We start from the raw sequence: 21831 nt of genomic DNA, 5'->3' as shown, positions 1-21831 counted from the left end.
AGTGAAGACAAAAGAAGCAAAGAGCTATAGGATTACATAAGATTTATTTACTATGAACTTGATACCCTACCAAATCTATCTAAGAGAAATGAAGCTTCACCCCCAAGTCCCAAAAATCTCCAACAGTTACCAAGTTATGGTTAATACAACCTAAGTCATAGTTTGAAGGACCTAAGTCACAGTTAGAAGCTACTAAGCTAGTTCAAATCAAGTCTAATGGACCTGAGTCACAGACAATGGAACCCAAGCTAGATGCTGAAGTTCATGATAAAAATATTGGAACTCATTCCAAATCCAAAGAACCTGTGTTAGCAAGATATGTTAGAAGGCATCATGCACTTGATCATATAATTAGAGACAAATCTAATGGAACAATGACAAGAAGCAAATAAAAAAGTACATGTTTACTTGCTGAATTTGAACCTAGAAATGTTAAAGATTCTCTAGATAATGAAAGTTGGGTTGAAGCAATGAATGAAGAAGTAGAAAAAATAAAGAAGAACAAAATCTAGACCCTTATTCCTTGACCCAAGGATAAAAATATAATTGGCACAAAATAGGTGTTTAGAAACAAGCTAAACAGAGATGGAAAAGTTTCCAGAAATAAAGAAAGATTGGTGTGCAAAAGTTGTTCTCAAGAAGAAGGTATTGATTATGGTGAAACTTTTTCTCCTATTGAAAGATTAGAAGGTGTTAGAACTCTACTAGCATATGCAGCACACAAAGGATTTAAAGTGTATCAAAAGGATGTTAAATCTGCATTCTTGAATGAAATTCTTGATTAGGAAGTCTACATTGAACAACCAGAAGGTTTTGTAGATCCTAACAAAGGAGACATCGTTTAAAAATTACACAAAGCATTATATGGTCTCAAGAAAGCTACTAGAGCTTGGTATGAAAGACTTCATAATTACTTGATATAGATTGGCTTTCAAAAAATATATGATAATAGTAGTCTATATATCAAAGAAGGACTAGACAAGAAGATTGTGTTGGCATAAATATTTTTTGATGATACTTTATTCACAGAAAATGATGACTTATACAAAAAAAATTAGAAGAAGTGAGTAAAGAATTTGAGATGTCTATGTTTGGAAAGATAAAATTCTTTGTCAGATTGTAGATTCAATAGAAAAAAAATGGGTATATACATTACTCAATCCAAATATATCAAGGGGATGCTAAAGAAATTTGGAATTGAAGATTCAAGACTAGTTGGAACCCCTATGTCTACTGGACATAAGTTTTCCAAAAATGATGATTCAATGGAAGCAGATTAGACCACATACAGATCAATGATTTAGAAATTGTAGTAGGTAGTTCATACAAAGCCTAACATTGCATTAGTAGTTGGTATGGTGGTAAGTGTTATCCATTTTTACCCCCCCCGACAAAAGTTTGAATTTTGAATGTTGCCCCATCTAATAGCTACCCACCAAATTTATGATATTTTAATGCCCAAGGTATTTTAATGTTTTGCCCCACCGACATGCAACTTTCCTCACCATCAGATCTTGCTAGATCTACAGTAGGTGCTTCCCTACAAGATACAGATGCAAGAATTTTAAGTATTGTGGGCAAGCCCTTTTGCGTTGCATGGCATGGTGGGTCCTGTTCCCTCGGTGAGCTGCAAAGATACAATTATGGATCTGCCACTAGATCTTCCCAGATTGATGATCACTGCATGCCCACAAGGTCAAGATGTAGGGGAGTTAAATCATGTGGTAATGCCCCTTTTTGACGTGTGGAAAGCATGACATCATGTGGGGTCTTCGTCAAGTTTCAATGCACAAGTTACGGGCACCGTCAGATCTCCCTAGATCAAGAGCTGGTGCTTTCCCACTTGGTGGATATGCAAGGGCTTTAATTATTATGGGGAAGCATTTTGTCGCCACATGTCTCTATGAGACTAGTTTCTCTGTCGGTCACCAGTTGGATGCCCTATGTCACCAGGTGTGGTATGGATAATGCTAGATGTGTGGCAAGTGTTATGGGCCTAGGGCAAGAACAAAGCCCAGTACACGAAGGAGTTATTGATAGTTAATCTTGTAGAGCTCAACGATCAACACTTTCTTGCAAGATAAAGTTGTGGAAGAGTTAAGTAATGTGGTAAGGTGAGTGGAGGACACGTGTCCTGGTGGCTCAAGTAACATTGATAGTCAACAATAGCAGTTAAAACAATTACTGCGGTTAGGGTTAAGGTGGCGCAGTTAGTCCATAGAGTGTGGTAAAATTCAAGAGGACCCACGAGGTGGCAAAACAAAATGAGACTGTTGGTCCATGTGGTGCATTTTCTTTGCGAGATTCGGATGACTCGCTAACTCTATTGATTCATGCACCAAAATGATGGGGAGTTAGGTTTTTGCATGAATCTGATCTTTGTGATCAATCTCAACCACCATGAAATGAATGCTAGACAATGCAAAGATAATCTTCTCCCCAGTCCAACCTATCTACCTGGTTAGAGCACAGTTATGGCACCATTTCTATCCTTTTGAGGCCCTATTTTAGTTAAAAATTAGATTTCATGGTACCTAAAGCTATGCTCAAATCAAATTTTCTTCTAGACCTGCATGATTGTTCTCTGTAGGAATTCAATAGTGGTTGGGGAGTAACTTTAGTTGGAGGACATCTCAGTTATGCCTGATCTATAAAGGCAATTTTTTTGTAATTTTGTGGGGTCGACCTTTCTTTATTTTCTATGCTATTGCTCTACAATTTCAATGTAAACAATTCCCTTTGCCTCTGAACTGAATGATATTCTACCTTATCTCCTTCAGCCATTGGTGTGAAAGTGCAAGAACTCTTCGCCTCCACTAGTGTTTTGTGGAAATCTATAATCTGTATGATTGTATCTCTTTGGATCTATGAATGATAATGTAAGTGAATATCCCTTTCCTTGTGTCATTTATCTTGGATTTTATGATCTACATGTGATTATTAGATTAAAACAAGTTTGAATGTGTGTATCCTTAATTTCAATCTGGTTCTGTAGTGCATGTATGGGCAGAGATTGGTCCAAACACTCTATTTTGGTGCATCACCTCCCTAGATTAGAATAGGTAGATTTTATTTTCATGCATTCGTTCTCCCTTTTCCTCTCCAAGAGTAGTTAGGTGTACCCTGATAATGAGAGGAAGCCAGCCTTCTCTGGAGACTCAACCTCATAGTTCAATTCCTATAGCTTGGAGGTTGTTTCCATGTTTCAATAGGTTGTCCTCATGCATAGGCTTTGGACAAGGGTGCAAACCTAAGTGACAATAGTTTATGGCACACCTAGTGGGACTCATATATTAGAAGATTTCAAGTCTACCTGTGTCAAGAAGAAAGATTTCAAAATTAGTACTAAGGAGATAGTTCTGGCATTCAAGCCTTCAAAGGGCTCATTCTTTATAGGACTTGGTGACTCTAAGCTTCAAATACATCTGATTCCAGACCAAAGTTGCAGTAATTCATGCCTAGAGCTGAAACATGGACATCTTCTAGAGGTAAATTTCAATACCAAGAGCTTTCATTATCAAATCCTAGAAGAAGGAGGACTAGAGTATCTTTATCACCAGTTAGGAGTGCAATAGTAATAAATACACTTGCAAGATCTATCTCTACTCCTCCTACTATTAGATCTCATCCTAGCTTATCGTTAGCACATATAAATAGATCACTTGTTTATATGGCATTGCCTAGAGCTCATGCTTTTTCCACCTTTAATGGTGGAAGTCCTCTGTTATTGTCTCAAAGACATGACATACCAATAGCTACACTTAAAAGTATACCGGAGTTTACTGGTGAAACCTCCATTTCTCCCTTAGAGCACATTCAAGAAGTTGCAAATATCTACAATATCCATGGTGTTACAAAAGACGATGTTGTAATTAGGCTTCTAGCCTCATCTCTAAAAGGAAAAGCACTACAATGGTATAGATGCTTGGCTCATGGTTCTATAACAAATTAGGATGGCTTAGGATCAATACTCTATAAGCATTTTGAGGACAAAAGTGATCATCTATCACTTTTAGAATAGTTGACTACGATAAAAAGGCCCCCCCATGAATGTATGACTGATTTCAACTATATTTCAAAAAACATGGGATAGAATACCTATTTCAGTGAAGCCTACCTCTGGTGATGCCTTCTTGCACTATCTTAGAGCCTTTAATAGTGACATTGCCACTAAAATCCAAACTATGGGAGGGGATACTCTACCTAATGCTTATGACATAGTGATAAGGGTAGAAAATATATTGATACAAGGAGGGAAGTTAGCTCCAAGGCTTCCTATGCCTTTCTTTGCTGATGTCCCAAATCACCAATGAGAAATGGCCCCTCTTCCCATAATTTCTACATCACAAGCTCTTACCCTAGTCCCTCAAGCTTTCACATCTTCAAATGGGATAGATGAAATCAGAGAAATGATGTAATCTATGATGCAAAACCTAGACAAGAGATTGCAAGGCCAAGAAAAGAAGTTGGAAGACAACTTCTCTATGATGCAAAAAATAAGCAACAAGGTGGTGACCTTAGAAAGACAAGCTCAAGGTAGTAAAGCTCACCAATTGCAACATCAAACTTTGAATAGTGGTAGGCCTCCAAATCATAATTATGGGAATAATTCATTTGATCAAAATAGGTAGAATAGCCATGCTTCAACCTCAAATGCAAGTCAAAGTAAGCCCTTAGTCCCTCAAAACAACATGGCCCAAGATTTGGATTTTTGTCCCTCTTGCAACTACTCCTATGCCTGTTGCATGTGTCAAAAGGCTGAATCTTATTTGGCTTTAGCCATCCAAGAGCCTGCAATAGGAGAATCATACAAGGAGGACCAACTTAAAGAGGCCCTATATATGCAAGGACAAGGTGATTTCTCCTTTATGAATCATCAAATGGAGGAACATTGTAATGTAAACCAGGATTCCATTGCTCACAACATTGGGAGCAAAAGGAGAGCTATGGGAGATGCTACCCCTCCTCCTCCTAATTAGGCCTCAACTTCAAATGTGATACCCCATGAGCAAGTAGTAAAGGATCAATCAAATACCCCTCAACAACAAAGGAAAAATAATAGCGAAAGAGATGTGGATGACCCTCCGGTTGTTCCACCTCGATCTCTTACAAATACAGCTCCCAAGGTTTCTACCAGAGCACCTACTATGCCATTTAGTGTGGTAGAACAAATGAAGAAAAAAAATATGAATATTTCCATGTGGGACATTGTTGCTACTATACCCATGCAAAAGAGGTTGCTACAGCAAGAGTTGGAGAGCATTAGATCAAAGGATCAACCACCTGGCATGGAAAGCACCACTAGCCTAGTACAACCATCAGATAGGGCAGAAACAAACAAAAATGTTAAACCTCCTCCATTCTATGTTTCTTTAATTTTACGGGATAAACTAGTCCACAATTGCATGATTGATTCAGGGGCTAGTAGTTTAGTGATGCCTAGGTGTGTTGTTGATACTTTGGCAATGAAATATGAGCCCATTGTTAAGGATGTATTATAGTTGGATGGTAGTACTATCAAGATTGTAGGGATCCTTAGAAATGTAGAGATGGCCCTACTTGCATGTCCTGGTTGTACCATAACTCAAGATATTGTGTTGCATAAAAATGTAACTAAGGAAATAACACTAAGCAACTAATGCACATTCCTACATTATCATGAAAAAACTCAAAATATGAAAGAAGACATGTAAATGAACAAAAAAATAGCACTATACAAACCTCATGAAACCATCAAGTGATTGATTATTTCACATTGCTCATGTGATGTGGTTGCTCACAAATCTAGCAGCATAACAATGAGGTAGAAGGTAGATGTGGAAATGAGGAGAGGGCTCTCCTTTTATAGGAAAATGGATGCAATGGATAGTTCAGATTGAATGCAAGATGGATGGCTAGGATCTCTCAGGATCAATGAGGTTTCCATGAGGTGGAGGCTAAGTAGACTCCATGTGGATTAGGGTTTTGACCATTCAAAGGGGGAAAGATGCTCACACATGTGTGAACAACCTTTGATGTGACATGTCAATGACAGGTGTAAGAGGTGTGTAAGATCATGTTTCCTCACACATGTGTGAGACACCTTTGAAAGTGATGAGTCAATGACATGTGTAAGAGGGTTGGAGGCTCAAGGTTTCTCACACATGTGTGAGACACCTTGGTTCACATGTGAAGGGGGACAAGGTTCTAAGTGTGTAAGAGTCACATGTCACATGTGACTAGGGTTTGCTAATCCTTTGATTAGGTTTGTGCAAATGATTAATGATGTGATTAGATGGGAAACTAGGTTTAATTAGTGGGAAAGTGGATTGACCAAGGTTAGAAGGATGGGTTAGGTTAGGGAAGTGAAGTTAGGTGAGGGTTAAAGGTAGGAGCCATGTGCTCAAATAGGATTAAATTTAATATTTAATTCCAAGAGGGATTAGGCAAGGATTAATTAAGTAAATAAAGTACTTAATTAAAGGGGATGGGTTAGGATTTAAATAAACCTTAGTTTGTTTAAATCAAGAAAAGGTGACCATAATTAAATAAATGTAAAATTTATTTAATTAAAGGTAAGAGAATTAAATAAATAATAAATATTTATTTAATTGGTCAAGACATGTGATTTGGACAATTTTAGGTGTCTACATTTTGCCCCTCTTTGATATAGCATTAATAATGTTATATCAAAGAAGAATAAAATATAGTGGCTGAAAGGATAAGACTAGTAGCATGATGCCCAAGTCATGAAAGGATGAGGAAGGATGATGAGGATGGAAGGGTATGTCCTCTCGAGAGGACATGCGGGTTAGAAGAACACAGATGTTCTCTCAAAATGGAAAGGAAGAGAGAAAAAGTTATGCTACAATGGTGTGAACAACATAAGTTTGATATTGTATTTAACACTATGCACCAAGGAACCAAGATGACAATGTGTTAAGTACGTGATAAAAAGGGTCTAATACAACCATATGCCTTATGAAACCATGATATGGAAGACCATGATTCTTAGGACAATAGGATCCAAAGACCATGATAAATGCAAAAAATGCTAATGCATACAAGTAATCAAGCAACCATGCACAAAAGACCAAAAGAAAACCACCATTTTGCCCCTAATCAAGCTAAAAGCCCATTAATGGACTGAGTGATGATGATTGATTAAGGATGCCAAAGCTAATGCTAGGCGTAATGCTCATCCAAGAATGTTTCAAACACTCAAGAACGTCAAACACACTAACAATCCTATAAGGTTTTGACTAGGATGTACAAGGATCAACAAGGGGGCGTCCTCGATATATGCAAGGTACATGAGGCCCAAATCTGTAGATGAAAGAAAATATTGCCACATAGCCAAGGGGAAATAGTAACCAAAATCTCCTCCTTCACTTCCCAAAGGTATAACGTTATTTGGGGCTTAGCCAAGAGTGACAATATTTTTCTTCCAAGAGACATGTCTTTCGATTCACCTCCTAATTTTTATACTCCACCAGAACGCTACAGTTGAGGTCATCCCAAGGGGTGATGAAATCCCCAAGCAGGCCTCCTAAAAAAGAAAAACAAGACCACTTGTTTCTTTTGCACCCAAGATCACCTGAAGGCGCAAGGGGAGAGAATACGTAAGTGGCCTTGGGGTTTAAAAGACATGTGTTCGTTTCCAATGAAGCTTTAGGTTTTCTAATCTATGTTGAAGACACACGTGATTAAACCATACAATGTTCTTTCCAACTTGAAATCATCATCAACATAAATGAAAAGCACAGATTCGTCAATGAGAAAGTAAATTGAGCGTATGCATAAGCAAGATTGCTAAGAATGAAATCAATTTTTCTTAAGGAATTCAAAATTGTGTGAGTTCATTTTAATCACCAATTCCAAATGTTTGCTAACCTAAGCATACATGTCCATTCCCTTAAGGCATTCAAGATTGAATTTGATTGTTTTAGCATTTAACCATGCATTCAAAGATGAATTTTTATGCATACAAGCTCATTTCCAAAATAAAATTAAGGCAAAATCTACAAGAAATACGATTAGTGATAAGATATCCCTAAAAAAACATAAGTTAGTGCATCAAAAATGTAGAACAATCATGAAACAACCTTGCAATGAAAAGGTTAGCACAAAATTTTGGTCTTTGATAGGAAAAACAAAGATCTAAACTACATCAAAATTTGATGAAACCAACACCATGACAACGGGCTCGGAATCAGCTTTCCAGCAATATTTCATTTTTCAAAAACGGAGCTCGTATGCTCAAGTTATGAGCAAAAATGTGAAGGCTGCTCCTTATGGTCTAAAAGGGCATGTGGACTGCTGATGCAGTGCTGACGTTAGCGACTTGCAAGGTTAAATTTGATGGTTAGGTGCACGTCAAGCAATTTTTTTTTTGTTTTTGAACATTTTGAAAGAGAATGAAATCCTCATAGTTGATTAAAAACAATAAAAGTTATTTTTTTTTTTAAAAAAAAGTTAAAAGGAAAAGTACTATTTACATGCTTAATCGAAATAATAATAAAAAAACAATTTAAAAAAAAAAGTAAAAATGAAGGTTTTTTTTTGTTAAAATGAGTGGGAGGTTTGTTGGGTTGGGCAGAGGAATGACAAGCGTGGGGATGGTGGTGGTCACGAGCAAGAGGTGGCCACAGGAGGAGGGGCAGAGGAGGGTGGAGGGGTTAGGGTTGCAGGCCGGCAGAGGTGGCCAAAGGCGGCGGTGGTGGCGCGACCACGCACGGGTTTCAGCAGCGGTGGCGAGAGGTGGCTATGCAAGAGAGGGGTAGTGGGCTGTGAGGGCAGAAAGAGGAGTGGCAGGTTGGGAGCGGCAGTGGGGAGGAAGAGATGAGGCGATGGGGCAGGTGGCAAGAATGCAGGGGGGCGGCTTAGCCGCGGCGGGGTGGACACAGAGGGTTGGACGAGCAACGGCATTGGAGAAAATAGAGCAAGGGAAGCGGTGACAGAGAAAACATAGGGAGGTGGTGGTGAGCGAAGGTTATGGCCCGTGCAGTGGTGAGGGAAGCGGGGGCCGTCACAGGTGGGGAAAACGGCAACGACTAAGCTTGGGGGGAAGGAAACCGCGAGATGGGCGGGTGGCGATGGCGAGAAGTTGTAGACAGGTGGTCAGGGTTTTTGCCGTGGCTGAGTGGGGCATGGTGGCACGGCGGAGGGAGAAGAGACGGGGGTTGTAGGGTAGCCGGAGGGGAGAGCGGGTTGCAGGTCACGGGGGAGTGCTGAGGAGTGCCAAGAGAGGCTGAGGAGGCAGGAACGGGGAGCTCGCAGATGGTCGAGCCGCTCGCGGGTGACGAGAAGGGGAGCGGGGGTGGCCGCGGTGGTTGCACTGCTCACGGGCACTGCCTGCAGGTGGTGTCGTGGCCATGTTGTGGCCAAACTATAATTTTTTTTTTTTTTTTTTGGGTTTTGGTTTTTTATTTTTAATTTTAATTTTTTTTTTTTGTATTTTGATATTTGAATATATATAAAAATGGTAACAAAACCCTCTCACCTTTTAAAAAAAAAGTTAAACTAACCCCCTTTTTTTTTTGTCAAAATTTTTTTTTTTCAACCCACCCTTTTAAACTTATATAGATGTATATAATAAGAATATATATAGAAACCTATTTTTAAATCATTAATATATATACAAAAGTGATTAAAAAAAGGAACAAGAAGAACATGAACAACACACTTTTTTTTGTTTGTTTTTAAGCCATTTATCTATGAACAAAGAAGGAGTAAATTTTTTATTTTTTTTAAAATTTTTTTTCTAATAACGAATATTTAATGCATATGTACCCTAAAACTTGAAAATAAAGCCATAAGGAAAATATAAAGTGTTTTATGTCAAAAACCTTCCCTTAGGTCCTCCAAATGCAATGATGGGCTTTATAGCTTGATTACACGCTCCTCATGAAACTTGACCTCCAAATGCATGCTTCAACCTAAAAGCTTGAACACTCACAAAACACTCAAAAACACATTAGATGGTTAGTTCGAACCCATGATGTGGGTCCCATCGGGCGTGCCAAAATGTGTTGCATAAAAATGTAACTAAGAAAATAACACTAAGCAACTAATGCACATTCCTACATTATCATGAAAAACCTCAAAATATGAAAGAAGACATGTAAATGAACAACAAAATAGCACTATGCAAACCTCATGAAACCATCAAGTGATTGATGATTTCACATTGCTCATGTGATGTGGTTGCTCACAAATCTAGTAGCATAACAATGAGGTAGAAGGTAGATGTGGAAATGAGGAGAGGACTCTCCTTTTATAGGAAAATGGATGCAATGGATGGTTGAGATCGAATGCAAGATGGATGGCTAGGATCTCTCAGGATCAATGAGGTGCCCATGAGGTGGAGGCCAAGTAGACTCCATGTGGATTAGGGTTTTGACCATTCAAAGGGGGAAAGATGCTCACACATGGGTGAGAAACTTTTGATGTGACATGTCAATGACAGGTGTAAGAGGTGTGTAAGATCATGTTTCATCACACATGTGTGAGACACCTTTGAAAGTGATGAGTCAATGACATGTGTAAGAGGGTTGGAGGCTCAAGGTTTCTCACACATGTGTGAGACACCTTGGTTCACATGTGAAGGGGGACAAGGTTCTAAGTGTGTAAGAGTCACATGTCACATGTGACTAGGGTTTGCTAATCCTTTGATTAGGTTTGTGCAAATGATTAATGATGTGATTAGATCGGAAACTAGGTTTAATTAGTGGAAAAGTGGATTGACCTAGGTTAGAAGGATGGGTTAGGTTAGGGAAGTGAGGTTAGGTGAGGGTTAAAGTTAGGAGACATGTGCTCAAATAGGATTAAATTTAATATTTAATTCCAAGAGGGATTAGGCAAGGATTAATTAAGTAAACAAAGTACTTAATTAAAGGGGATGGGTTAGGATTTAAATAAACCCTAGTTTGTTTAAATCAAGAAAAGGTGAACATAATTAAATAAATGTAAAATCTATTTAATTAAAAGTAAGAGAATTAAATAAATAATAAATATTTATTTAATTTGTCAAGACACGTGATTTGGACAATTTTAGGTGTCTACATTTTGCCCCTCTTTGATATAGCATTAGTAATGTTATATCAAAGAAGAATAAAATATAGTGGCTGAAAGGATAAGATAAGGATGGAAGGGTATGCCCCCTCAAGAGGACATGCGGGTTAGAAGAACATAGATGTTCTCTCAAAATGGAAAGGAAGAGAGAAAAAGTTATGCTGCAATGGTGTGAACAACCTAAGTTTGATATTGTATTTAACACTATGCACCAAGGTATGAGGAACCAAGATGAAAATGTGTCAAGTACGTGATAAAAAGGGTCTAATATAACCATATGCCTTATGAAACCATGATTCCTGGGACAATAGGATGCAAAGACCATGATAAATACAAAAATGCTAATGCATACAAGTAATCAAGAAACCATGCACAAAAGACCAAAAGCAAACCACCATTTTGCCCCTAGTCATGCTGAAAACCCATTAATGGACTGAGTGATGATGATTGATTAAGGATGGCAAAGCTAATGCTAGGTGTAATGCTCATTCAAGGATTGGGAAGGATTCATCCCATGATAATGATGTTTGAATATGGTTAATGGATGATCAGCTGATTGGGTCAAATTGATGAATTGATTAAGGATTGATGTTCAAGATTACAAGATTAGATTGATTGGATTAGTATTGATTGCATAGTGATTGAGATTTTTTTGATTTTTTGATTTTATGGCAGATAGAAGAATGAACATGGATGAGATTGGAAGAATAGATATTGATGAGATGAAGAGTGATGAGAGTAGAATAGATTTGATTTGAAAGAATTAGAAGAATTGAAAATTGATTAAATTAGAAGATAAATGAATTTGATTGAAGTGGAAGAATTAGAAATGAATGTGAGATAGAATGGATAGAAATGAATTGATCAAATGAATGTGAGATAGAATGAATAGAATGGAACCAATGACAAGGGAGGGTCAAGGTATGGTAAATGGGGGAAAAGCCATGCGAGGTGGTGGATGATAGGAATAGTGAAAGGCTATGAGGGGCCAAATGATATGGTGTTGGAAAGTGCAAAACCAAGGACCATGTTTTGAAGGAGTCCAAATGCCCCATACCAAGGATAGGAAAATGGAAGGAAATATGGTGGGAAAGGATGCATGAAAATGGAAAGATGGTGCGAAAGCTAGCGTATGGGGGAAGAGGAGGCATGTACTCTTCCAAAGCATGTATGAACCTTTTGATATTGTGCCTCTAGTAGTGATCACGAGCATGGGATGAAAGTGGAATGAATAAGGGATATGGGAGGGAGGGTATGAAAAAGGGATAATTATATGAAGGGTATGGATGAAATGTGGAATATGAAGTGGAGGAATGGTATGGATGGGATAACCAAGACCAAGGACATATGAAAGGGGGATGAAAATATGTAGGAGTATGGATGGAAAATGGATGAACATGACAAGGACTATGGGATGCAAGATGTGGATAGCATGTCAAGATCAAAGATGTGAAAGTGGATGGAAATATGTAAGATAATGGATGGAGGATGTGCAAGGGATATGGAAAGTACATGTGGATGGATGAAAGGGAAGTGAAAGTCAAGATCAAAGATAGAAAAGGATAATGAACGGTGGATGGAAGCACGGAAGGTATGTATGTAAGAGTGGTATGGCTAGAGCTTTCCCCAATGTAGAGTGCAAGCGAAAGAGGAAACGTGAATGGATGGATAAGTAGAAGTGGAAGACTATGGATATATGATAGGAAAATGAAGGGAGGACTCAAGCATCTATTTACATGGATGGTATCCCTTGATATTGTTCTTTTTTAATTTTCAAGGAATTTTTACTATTTGCTCATAGATGTTGGTAGGATGGTGAATAGAGGAAAATGACTTATGAATGGGTGGGAGGAAGACATGGTTGATGGATGCTAGGTTGGAAGACTTGTGAAGGAAGTGGAAAGATCTTCATTGGCACACACCTTGAAGGGTGAGGGAAAGGAGGAAATTTTGGAGGATATGTAGGAGAAAGTTTGAATTTTGGGATATAGGGACCCAAAATGGATGAAGGAGACAATGGATTTGGAATGGTGGATTTGGGTACATACGGACCCAAAATGGATGTGGAAGCCTTTGGATTAGCCAAATTGGATGTCATTTTGAACCTTTCTTTGAGATTCATTGCTACATTAAGTAGCTTTGGTATCCACAAAAAATTTTCATTTTTGATTTTCAGCCTTTGTGGCTTTTTGATTGTGCTTTGGATCAGATTTTTCTTTCCTTGAACATGTCTTTTAGAGGGGACATGTCGATCCTTGTGCTTTTGTGGATTTTTGGCTTTATTCGCTTTTTCTTTAGCATCCAATTTGCTTATATTGGCTATGGTAGGGGTGCATGAAGGGGAGTGTATGGATGGTGAACATTGGAAGGAATTCAAGGAAGTGTTCCTTTGATGATCTTGACTAGGGCCATGAGGGGATGAAGGGGAAAACATGGATATGGTAGATGGATGTATGTATGGACCCAAAATGGATAGAAGGGGTGAAGGGTTTAGCGGTGGAATATAAGGACCTAAGATGGATGGAAGTGAGGAAGGAATGGGGATATGGATATAAGGTCCTAAAATGGACTTGGAAGAGGAATGATGGGAAGCTTTAGGTTTGGATGGAGGAATTTTGAATTTCGAACGAGTGGAAGGTGTACCAACATCTTGAGACATGTTTTCTACAATGGGATACTTATCATTTTCAATACAAGATGCGAGTCTAGGTAGATGGGATTTAGGAGGGGATTGGATAGGTGTGATAGGATCAGGTGGAGGAGTAGGATCACAAGGGGGATAATGAGGGATAATAGGATCTTGGGATGGAGGGGGATCATGAAAGGAACATGAAGGGGTGCTTTGATCTTGACTTAGAAGAGGATCATGGAGTGGAATGCATGGATCATGAGGTGGAATAGAATCATTGAATGGAGTGGAGAGAAGAGAACCATGAGATGGAGTGATTTGATCTTGACATGGAGGAATATGAGTGGATGGAGTGGAAGGAACTTCTTCATGAAGTGGAGGATCTATGGAGGCTAATGCTTGAGATGCCATGGAATCAATAATGTGTGCAGTACATGAAATGCCTTGATCTTGATTAGGAAGGGGATCATGAGATGGACTCGGAGGGATAAATAGATCTTGAGGGATAGGGGAAGGATGGGATGGAGAAATGCTCAGATCTATAGGAGAAGAGGAATCTATAGTGACATGCTTTGGAGGAAGAACTTTGGGTGATTGGCTCTCTTTATCTTGTTCTTTACACTTAGCCAAGAGTGATGTGAAAAACCCCTTACGAGGTGGGGATGAGGTGGATTTTTGAGGATTAGGATTGTGTGAAGGTGGAACTATGGGTAGGGGATTGCATGGAGGGTTGGGGTTGGATGGGACATGAGGCCTGTGGTCTTTGAAACATGGGGGAAGGGGACACATGGCATGAAAGGTGGCCTCTTTCTGTTGACTTGCTAAGAGATAATTCATTAATTGTTCCATTTTTGTGGCAAGGTCATTTGTGTTGGAGGAAGTGTGTGGGCTAGGAATGGAATTGTATCTAGCGTAAGGATAATGAGGTGGATTTCCCTTGTCAAAGGTAGAAGAATAATGAACATGAAATGGATTAGAATTGCATATGAAGTGTTGAGGATGGATCTAATATGCAGGTTGAATGGGAGGAATAACTCCATATTGCCTTTGAAGATTGTCAGCCATTTGATTAAGCAAATTAAGATCCATAGATGTTAGATGAAGAGTGAGGAAGGACTTGATGAAGGATGGAATATGAACTTAGGACTAGGATCTTTGGACTTTGTGTTGTCTTGATTTGAATTTGATATTGATTTGATATTGGATTTGATTTGATTGGATATGATGAGGGTTTGATTTGATTTGATAAAAACCCTATCAGATTGCAAACAAGTGCATATGAGATTTGAATTAAAGTCCAATGTTTATGAAAATGCTCCTATGACCAAAGTAGAAGATGTGATGCAAAGTTGAATTAGAAGAATACGAATAAAATTAGGAAGACTGATTATGGAGGAATATGTAGATGGATTGAATTAGAAATTGATTAGAAATGCATGAATTTGACAAGGGATTGGATTAGAAGAATGATGATGTGGAGGATTGAATTAAGAATGCATTATGAGATTGGCAAAAGAAATTGAAGCTGGATGATGATGAATCATGACTAGAATGAAGATTATGGAATTAGATTGAATGACAAGGAAATGATTTGGACAAATTGAGATAATTAAGATGTCAAGGAAATGGTATGAATGATGAAGACAAGATGTATGAAGGTGATGAATGTGATGGAAAGAAGAAGTGGCGTGGAAGTGATGTGGCAAACTTGACTAAGGGGATTTGAACCAAGACTTGTTTTTGTTGTTTTTGTGAGATGTTTTTTATTTTTTTTGGATTTTTGAACTTTTATGATTTTTTTGGATTTTTATGTTATATGATTTTTTGGTTTTTTCAAGTTTTAAGATGCAAAAGCAAACAAGGAAATATGTGCAAGGCAAGTGTGTTTCAAACACTCAAGAATGTCAAACACACCAACAATCCTATAAGGTTTTGACTAGGATGTACAAGGATCAACTAGGGGGTGTCCTCGATATACGCAAGTAATGTGAGGCCCAAATCTGTAGATGAAAGAAAATATTACCACATAGCTGGGGGGAGACGGTAACCCAAATCTCCTCCTTCACTTCCCAAAGGTATAAAGTTCTTTAGGGCTTAGCCAAGAGTGACAATATTTTTCTTCCAAGAGAGGTGTCTTTCGATTCACCTCCCAATTTTTATACTCTGCCAGAACATTGGAGTTGAGGTCGTCCCAAGGGGTGATGAAATCCCCAAGAAGGCCTCCTAAAAAAGAAAAAAAAGACCACTTATTTCTTGTGCACCCAAGATCACCCGAAGGTGTGAGGGGAGAGAATATGTAAGTGGCCTTGGGGTTTAAAAGACACACATTCGTTTCTAATGAAGCTTTAGGTTTTCTAATCTATGTTGAAGACACACTTGATTAAACCATACAATGTTCTTTCCAACTTGAAATCTTTGTCAACATAAATGAAAAGCGCAAATTTGTCAACAAGAAAGTAAATCAAGCGTGTGCATAAGCAAGATTGCTGAGAATGAAATCAATTTTCCTTAAGGCATTCAAGATTGTGTGAGTTCATTTTAATCACCAATTCCAAATGTTTTCTAACCTAAGCATACATGTCCATTCCCTTAAGGCATTCAAGATTGAATTTGATTATTTTAGTGTTTAACCATGCATTCAAAGATGAATGTTTATGCATACAAGCTCATTTATAAAATAAAATTAAGGCAAAATCTACAAGAAATATGATTAGTGATAAGATATCCCTAAAAAAAATAAGTTAGTGCATCAAAAATGTAGAGTAAATGTGAAACAACCCTGCAATGAAAAGGTTAGCACAAAATTTTGGTCTTTGACAGGAAAAAAAGAGATCAAAACTACATCAAAATTTCATGAAACCAACACCATGATGACGGGCTTGAATCAGCTTTCCGGCGATATTTTGTTTTTAAAAAACAGAGCTCATATGCTCAAGTTATGAGCAAAAATGTGAAGGCTACTCCTTATGGTCTAAAAGGGCATGTGGACTGCTGATGCAGTGCTGACATCAGTGACTTGTGAGGTTAAATTTGATGGTTAGGTGCATGTCAAGAATTTTTTTTTTTTTTGTTTTTGAATGTTTTGAAAGAGAATGAAATCCTCATATTTGATTAAAAAAGATAAAAGTTATATATATATATATATTTTAAAAAGTTAAAAGGAAAAGTACTATTTACATGCTTAATCAAAATAATAATAAAAAACAATTTTAAAAAGAAGACGTAAAAATGAAGGTTTTTTTTTTTTGTTAAAATGAGCGAGAGGTTTGTTGGGTCAGGCGGAGGAATGACAAGCACGGGGATGGTGGTGGCTGCGGGCGAGAGGTGGCCACATGAGGAGGGGCAGAGGAGGGCAAAAGGGTTAGGGTTACAGGCCGGCGAAGGCAGCCAAAGGTGGTGGTGGCGGTGCGGCCGCACGTGGGTTTCAGCAGTGGCGACAAGAGGTGGTTGCGCGAGAGAGGGGTAGCGGGCCGCGAGGGCAAAAAGAGGAGCGGCAGGTTGGGAGTGGCAGCGAGGAGGAAGAGATGGGGCGACGGGGCAGGTGGCGGGAATGAAGGGTGGGTGGCTTAGTCGCAGCGGGGTGGACGCAGAGGGTTGGACAAGTGGCGGCAATGGAGAAAACAGAGTGGGGGAAGCGATGACGGAGAAAACGTAGGGAGGCAGTGGTGAGCGAGGGCTGTGGCCCGCATGGCGGCGAAGGAAGCGGGGGCCATCACAAGCGGGGAAAATGACAGTGGCCGAGCTTGGGGGAAGGCAGCCGTGAGACAAGCGGGTGGTGACGGGGGGAAGTTATAGGCGAGCGGTCGGGGTTTTTGTCATGGCTGAACAGGGCATGGTGGCACGACGGAGGGAGAAGAGGCGGGGGTTGCAGGGTAGCCGCAAGGGAGAGCGGATTGCAGGCCGCGGGGGAGTGCCGAGAGAGGCCAAGGAGATGGGAACGGGGAGCTCACAGATGGTCGAGCCACTCGCGGGTGACGGGAAGGGGAGTGGGAGTGGTCGTGGTGGTTGCACCGCTTGTGGGCGCCGCCTATGGGTGGCGCCACGGCCGTGCTGCGACAAAACTATAATTTTTTTATTTTTTTTTGTATTTTGATATTTGAATATATATAAATATGGTAACAAAACCCTCTCACCCTTTTTAAAAAAAATTAAACTAAACCCCTCTTTTTTTTTGTCGATTTTTTTTTTTCAATCCACCCTTTTAAACTTATATAGATGTATATAATAAAAATATATATAGAAACCTATTTTTAGATTATTAATATATATACAAAAGTGATTAAAAAAAAGAACAAGAACATGAACAACACACTTTTTTTTGTTTTTTTTTTAAGCCATTTATCTATGAACAAAGGAGTAAATTTTTTTATTTTTTAAAATTTTTTTCCTAATAATGAATATTTAATGCATATGTACCCTAGAACTTGAAAATAAAGCCATAAGCAAAATATAAAGTGTTTTATGTCAAAAAACTTCTCTTAAGTCTTCCAAATGCAATGATGGGCTTTATGGCTTGATTAGACGCTCCTCATGAAACTTGACCTCCAAATGCATGCTTTAACCTACAAGCTTGAACACTCACAAAACACTCAAAAACACATTAGATGGTTAGTTCGAATCCGTGAAGTGGGTCCCACCGGGCGTGCCAAAATGTGTTGCATAAAAATGTAACCAAGAAAATAACACTAAGTAACTAATGCACATTCCTACATTATCATGCAAAACCTCAAAATATGAAAGAAGACATGTAAATGAACAACAAAATAGCACTATGCAAACCTCATGAAACCATCAAGTGATTGATGATTTGACGTTGCTCATGGGATGTGATTGCTCACAAATCCAACAGCATAACAATGAGGTAGAAGGTAGATGTGGAAATGAGGAGAGGGCTCTCCTTTTATAGGAAAATGGATGCAATGATCAGTTGAGATCGAATGCAAGATGGATGGCTAGGATCTCTCAGGATCAATGAGGTGTCCATGAGGTGGAGGCCAAGTAGACTCCATGTGAATTAGGGTTTTGACCATTCAAAGGGGGAAAGATGCTCACACATGTGTGAGCAACCTTTGATGTGACATGTCAATGACTGATGTAAGAGGTGTGTAAGATCAAGTTTCCTCACACATGTGTGAGACACCTTTGAAAGTGATAAGTCAATGACATGTGTAAGAGGGATGGAGGCTCAAGGTTTCTGACACATGTGTGAGACACCTTGGTTCACATGTGAAGGGGGACAAGGTTGTAAGTGTGTAAGAGTCACATGTCACAAGTGACTAGGGTTTTCTAATCCTTTGATTAGGTTTGAGCAAATGATTAATGATGTGATTAGATGGGAAACTAAGTTTAATTAGTGAGAAAGTGGATTGACCTAGGTTAGAAGGATGGGTTAGGTTAGGGAAGTGAGGTTAGGTGAGGGTTAAAGGTAGGAGCCATGTGCTCAAATAGGATTAAATTTAATATTTAATTCCAAGAGGGATTAGATAAGGATTAATTAAGTTAAAAAAGTACTTAATTAAAGGGGATGGGTTAGGATTTAAATAAACCTTAGTTTGTTTAAATCAAGAAAAGGTTAACATAATTAAATAAATGTAAAATTTATTTAATTAAAGATAAGGGAATTAAATAAATAATAAATATTTATTTAATTGGTCAAGGCACATGATTTGGACAATTTTAGGTGTCTACAGATATATTAGTTGCTAAAGTCAAGCCACATTTTGTCATCTATTTGTCAAGAGACTTTACTGCCCAAATAGGTGGCTACATATCTTCTGATTGGTCATATATGTTTTTTAGCACAAGATACAGAGCCAAAGCTTCAATGAGAGCAAAGCCTCTAACTGCCCATCATACTGAACCCTACACCCCTAATCTCATCAACATGAATTGCACTATCCTAGAGGTGGACAGGAATGACATAGTGAATTAGCTTGCCACTCCCCTAGCAAGATACCTGATTTTCTCTTAGATGATTGGGCTAATGCATATCAGTTTGATCCTATGTCAGAAACTCTTGAGAAAAGTCTCAGTACATATTGTATATTAGAGAAAGATGCTTTGGTTCCCATTCTTGCAGAGACTAAAAAGGATGTAAGTGGGATATGGAGTATGGAGTATGTACTTTGATGGATCAAGAAAAAAAAATGGATCAGGGGCTGGTGTGATGTTGATTTCTCCTACACAAGTAAGGTACTACTTCTCCTTTAGGCTTCAATTTAGTTGCACTAATAATGTAGCTGAGTATGAATCCTTGATTCAAGGTCTCCTACTTGCTCAAAAAGAGGAATCCAAGCCTTAAAGGTATACGGAGATAGTGGGTTGGTGGTGAATTAAGGGAGAAATCAGAATATCACCAAAAATGGTTTGCTCAAGTCTTATAAACATAGAGTTTGGGATTTTCTTGAAGGTTTCGATGCATTTAATATTCAAAGTATCCCTAGAAAAGAAAATAGACATGCTAATAGACTTGTAGAAATAGGTGCATCTTATGATGTGTAAAGGAATCTAGAGGAGGAGAAGAAGCAACAAATCAAAATGGTAGTAAGGCTTTCCATCCCTAACAACAACATGCACTGGCAAGTGTTTGAATCTGATGAGCAAATTGTGAGCTTTTTGCAGAATGAAGCAAAGTTTTCAGATAGAAATTAGTCAAGATTGTAGGATCATTATGGTGGCCAAATCATTAACCTCAGCTCTAACAAGCTGCCTAAAGATCTCATTACTTTAGAGAGTGTTTTCAATCTTTATGATCAAGCAGGAGGAAGAGCCATGAACCTAGCTACTGATAAAGATGACCACACTCCAATCATGGTTGTTGATGGAAAGTCCTTAAATATGGGGAAAGTATGTTCTGAAATTGAACAAGAAAATTTTATTCATCTATGTCAATAATTTAATGATGTATTTTTTTGGACATATGATGACTTAAAGGGCTTTGACCTAAGGTTATTTCAACACACCATAGATTTAATTGATGATGTAAAACCAGTAAGATAGAAACAAAGACTAGTGAATCTTAAAATTGAACCCTTAATGAGAAGGGAGCTATCCAAATTGATTGAGGCCAATATAATTTTCCCTATCAAGCACTCATCATGGGTAGCAAACCTTGTCCCTGTTAGGAAGAAGAATGGGGAAATTAGATTGTGTGTGGACTTTAGGGACCTTAACCAAGCTTCCCTTAAAGATCACCATCCTCTTCCTTCCATGGAGCAGATTTTATCCAAGGTCAGTGGTTTAGAGATATTTTCATTTCTTGATGGATTCTCTGGTTATAATCAAGTGCTAGTCAAAAAGTCTGATAGATACAAGACTGTATTCACTACTAAGTGGGGTACCTATGCTTATTGTAAGATTCCATTTGGACTAACTAATGTAGGTGCTATGTTTCAGAAGGCAATGGAGACAGCCTTCAAGAACATGATTGAAAATTTTGTATTAGTTTACCTTGATGATATCACGGTATATTCAAAGAATGCAGAAGATCATTTTGATCACCTCAAGTAGGTATTCTTAAGGTGCAGAGAGTTTGGGGTATCCCTTAACCCAAGAAAGTGCATCTTTTCTACTAATCAAGGAAAATTGTTAGGACACATTGTATCTAAGGATGGCTTAACTATTGATCTAGAGAGAACAAAAGCAATACTTGCTCTCCCTCTTCCTAAACATAAGAAAGGCCTGCAAAGTTTCCTTGGTAGGATAAATTTTGTGAGAAGATTTATCCCTTATCTTGCTACCATGGTGAAACCCCTTACAGCTATGCTCAAGAAAAGTATGGTCTTTGCATGGACCAAGGAAGGAAGATAAAGATTTGAAGAGATCAAGGTAGCCATAGTCTCAGCCCCTACTCTCATTAATCCAAAATTTGAGAAGGATTTTATTCTCTATACCTTAGGTGGTGAGTCAAGTATCTCTACTATCTTGACTCAAACAAATGAGAAGAATGAAGAGCATCCCATAGCCTTCTTTAGTGAAGGGCTTAAGGAGTATGAAGATAAGTATAGTTATGTGGAGAAATAGGCCCTTGTAGTCATCAAAGCTTTGAAGAAATTCAGACACCTCCTATCCCATAACAAGATCCATTTGTTTGTGGAGGAGTTCCTTTTGAGCAAAGATGTCAGTGAGAAAAGAGCTGGTTGGATCACCAA

Source organism: Cupressus sempervirens, chromosome 9 (assembly GCF_028749045.1).
Source record: "Cupressus sempervirens isolate cs-2001-9-10 chromosome 9, ASM2874904v1, whole genome shotgun sequence".
NCBI lineage: Eukaryota > Viridiplantae > Streptophyta > Pinopsida > Cupressales > Cupressaceae > Cupressus > Cupressus sempervirens.
Note: the sequence above shows the minus strand (reverse complement) of the source record.